Genomic DNA, 4,609 nt, shown 5'->3' with positions numbered 1-4,609 from the left:
GTACAACATGATACATACACATACACCTAGTGTACAACACAACAAATACACCTACACATAATGTACAACACCACACATAGACCTGCACCTGATGCATAACACAATACATATATGTTCACACCATACAATACCATGAATACACATGTCACAATACAAAAATTGGACAATACCCTTAATACCATATCAAATATATAGAACACAACATGTACGATGTTTATATAATACCACATGTACATAGCATCACCTACACAATGTGTACACTACACAAAATGTACACAAGACCTCTTGCACAAAAAGTACGCAACACTTAATGTACACTACACCACTTGCACAACATGTATGGAACACCACATGCATACAGTGCCACATGTACAACATTCACACAACACCACATGCACACAATACCACATATACAACACGAACACAACACCATATGTACATAGCACCACATGTAAAACATACACACAACACCATATGTACCCAAGATCACATGTACATCATGCACACAACACCATATATATGCAGTTCCACATGTCCAACATGCCCATGACACCATATGTACACAACACTCCATATACAACACGTACAAAGCACAAAACATACATAGCACTGCTAAACCACATGTACACAAGTTACACCATATTGTTATAGACATTTTTGTGCCTTACAGCTTTGAGCATGAAATTTCCATAATCCATGGGATCCAAAGTCCCTAAAAGTGTTGTTCCTACCCCTAAAGGAACAAGGTCAACCAATGACAGCTTCTCCCAGAAGTTCTCCACCAGAAACCACTCAGAACTAGTCAAATCAGGATCAATTCAGAAGCTCCACTAGCTGCCTGCGTTGCAAAGCACCCAAGTACACTAGCTAGGTGCGTTGCAACGCACTTGAATGCACTACCCAGGTGCGTTGAGCGGGAAATGACAAGTGGCAGAGTCATTCAACGAGGTGGAAAGACCATGGAAGCTTCCAGAATCTTCTCCAATGACACTTGCCTCACTGAATTCGACCAAGTGATGAGTAAGAGGCTCTCAGTCTCCAAGTGGAAGCAAGAACTGACAGAGAGAAGCCGCAAGTCAAAACATAAGCTGACTCATCCTCTTTGCTTACATCTATATATGGATCCCTCATCCCAGAGATCTAGAGGCTGGAATTTGGTACTTTGCAGAGAATTGGTGTTGGTTTGAGATTGAGATTAGTACATTGGGTGATTTATGCTTTGTTGGAGGAGAGGAAGGGATTCCTTTGTTGGGAGGTAGATGCTGGATCGGGACTCACTTGGTTGTATCTCCTCTTGGACTTTATTATCATATCAATAAACTATTTGAGTTTCTCCTACATGCTGTGTATCAATGATGTTTTGTTATATTTGCATGTTTAGCTTAATCTGATCCTGAGCTTTTTATGAATGTCTATCTATATCTTTGTGTAGTTTCTCTCTCTTGTGATCTTGCAGGAATTCGGTGAAGCTGGGCCGGTAAGGGAGCTGGGAGCTGGGAGCTATTGAAGAGAGGAGCGATTGGATTAACAAACTAGCGAAAGACACAGGTTATTTACATCCTTTCTCCTCATTTACATTTCATAAAGAAGAATACTCAAGTAGTTTTCCTTGTTTGTTGCTAAGGCACTATCACACCTTAGAGTGGGATAGGGGCATTCTGAATAGATAATTTTCCCAACATCAAATTGGCGACTCCGCTGGGGATCGTATCTAGTTAGTTTATTTGTGTTTCTATTGTTGTTCTTCTCATAAACTTGGGAGTGGCGAATCGAACTGCATTCGCCATTTGCAAATGCAAAGTAGAGATCTGCCACTCTAGTCCACTCACTGGGCCTGTTTATGATCTGAACAAGCTGATCCACAAATTCTCTAACTTCCCTTTTTGATAGCTCTTAGTCCACCTTTAAATCATCCTTCTAATTGTACCTTATTGATAGCTTTTATCCGGCCAAAAACCTCAGATCAAACTGCAAACCGTGACCCAGAACCCAGAGACAATTCTCGTTTCTGCTTCAGTGCAGGCTCTGTGAAGAGACTCTGCATTTCAACGCAGGTCCTGAGAGGGCTACCTGCACTGCAATTCAGTTTCTCTGTGCAACAGGTGCGCTGATCAGCCTTTGCCCTGTGCAGTTGTGGTTCTTTGCATCCTTGTGTTCAGTTTTATCTCTGTTTTTTGCAGCCTGTTATCAGTGTGTGTACCTATCTAAAAACCCCTTTTCTCTGCCTTAATTCCGCCTCAGTTGTATAAAAGAAACTGTATTTGTTTTTGTGTATTTGTTACATCATTTGCAGTTTCCCATTACAAAAGTAAACTAGTCATACTGTCACCCTTAGATCTAGACCTGTCGTAAGTGTCGTTTTGATCTTAGGAGTAAGTTTGTTTGCTGTTGACAGTTTATTGCGCTTTTACTTTTGTCTTGTGGTTTGAATTTGTGAATTTCTAGTGTTGAAACAAGTGTTTACTTCAAAATCATAACGTGTCCTAATCGTCTCTTTGATTTCAAAAAGAAACTTGTTTGTTTTTTCACTTGAAATCGAATTCAAATTTGTACAACAACTTTCTTTTTAGGCATCAATATTAAGAAAGTGAAAACAAATACATGCATTTGTGCATTTGAATATTGATAGTTTGTATGGTTTGATTTAGGAAAAGTGCATTTACAGTGTGCTCTATGCTCTTTGAGAAAAGATTGTGTCTTTCTTTTCCCCTTGTAGCTAGGATTTTCATTGTTGAAAAGAGATAAAAGCTTGCTTATCATCTTTAGACTGCATTTAGGAATTGTATCTACATCTCGTGGTGATCCAAAAAGGCAAACTTCTAAGAAAGATCAACCTAAAATAAATTGAATGAACTTAACAACGCTTTGTAACTTAACGCACAACATAGAGGTCTAGGCTAGAGACGTGTTCCGGCGTCGTAAAACCTGGTGACTGTCGGCCTCACTGATGGTTGGGTGATTCCTCCTGAGAGACGATAAGTGCCAGTACGGATTGTGCTCCCACGTACCGTTGAGTATATATTGGGAGACCCCTATAGGCATAAAACTTTTATCCATAGGAAGCCGTGTCGGCCGCCCTACTGATCGCAATGCACTGAACACAACATTCGGGAAGATTGACCGCCCGTACCTTAAAAAGTATTCTGCGGTTTTGCAATTGGTTTGGCACACCCTCTACCTAGAACTCCAGAGTAGTCCCTTTCGTTCCTTTTCAGACTCCTTAACGGAAAAGGTCCATCTGAACACTTGTCACTTCAGGCTCATTAAAAATCGAAGGAGACTAGAGTCATCTTTTTCTTTTTCTCGACTCTTTAAAATTGAAAAAGCAAGTTGTGTCCAAAGCATCTAAAATTCATTTAATTCGGAAACACATTTCCCCTTTTGTATTTTAGTTGATCGAGTAATCCGCAATCGTGGAAGAAAGTCAATTGAAACCCCGTCGTTCGCGGAGGCTTACGAGTCAACCGTCTTTGTCTCCGGAATCGAAAACAGTACGGACAAAGCGAACTCGTTTAACCGATTCGAAATCTCCTATTAAAGTTAGAACAAGTGTTCCAACAACATCCGAGATTCCGGTTACTCCAAACATTTCTGGAAACCCTGCCTCTACAGAAGAAGTTCAATAGCCACAGAGGGACAGTGATACTGATCCTAGTCTGAGAGAAAACATTTGTGTTACTGAACCAGTTCCATCTGCAACCGGTTCAGAAAGTCTTGCTCCTCAAACATCTGTCGTTGTCGATTCAACCCCTTCGTCGGCACCAGAAATATTTTACGGACCTGACGGTCTTCCCCTTCCACCTGGTTTGATTGTGATAGAGGAAATTGTAGAAGATCCGCAGACAAGTACTCCAACACATTTTGGAGTCGGGGTCACTCTATTTCCTTCGACATCAGAAGTTAGTCTACCACCAGTGGAAGTTCCTGTGGAATCACTAGGAAATCTTTTGGATAGACTCCAAATGTCTGAACAACCGTCGACATCTAGGACTGTGTCGTCTGACACAGCAGTGGCACAACCTCCTACTGCTACTCCAACGATGTTCAATGGTACACCATCTGTCCCGGCAAGTTATCAACAACAAGCCGGAGTCCCATCAGGGACTGCTTCGACGACATGGTTAGTTCCTATTTCTTCATCAGGATTATCATCTGGTATTTCTTATGTTGAAACTCAAAAAATTGATCCAATGTGTCTTCAAAGGCGAATCTACACTTTAAGTACTGGATTGCCACCATATGGAGGGCAGTATGCCTTTTTATTGTTCCCTCCCGGAGAACAACCATATGAGAGTTTACAACAAAGTTCAGGTCAAACTGGAATTACATCCAGCGGTTGGGTACCGATAATGCCTCAGCAACCAAGGGTTGCATATTCAATGCAACCAGTCCACCCTATGTCGAATATTCCCACTATACCTGGTATGGTGATTGCGTCGCAAGTACAAGCGCTACCTGTTGTATGTCAACCCCAAGTTTCTCAGGTTGCAATACAACAACCTCTTGTCTCGAAAACTCAATCACAACCTCAGGTTAGTGCCTCCTTATCTGGAGAGACTCAGGCTCAAACAAGTACTATGACTCCTCATCTTGGTCAATCATCCAATAT

Source organism: Pinus tabuliformis, chromosome 7 (assembly GCF_031772625.1).
Source record: "Pinus tabuliformis cultivar Carrire ecotype Pingquan chromosome 7, CPIR1, whole genome shotgun sequence".
Lineage (NCBI taxonomy): Eukaryota > Viridiplantae > Streptophyta > Pinopsida > Pinales > Pinaceae > Pinus > Pinus tabuliformis.
Note: the sequence above shows the minus strand (reverse complement) of the source record.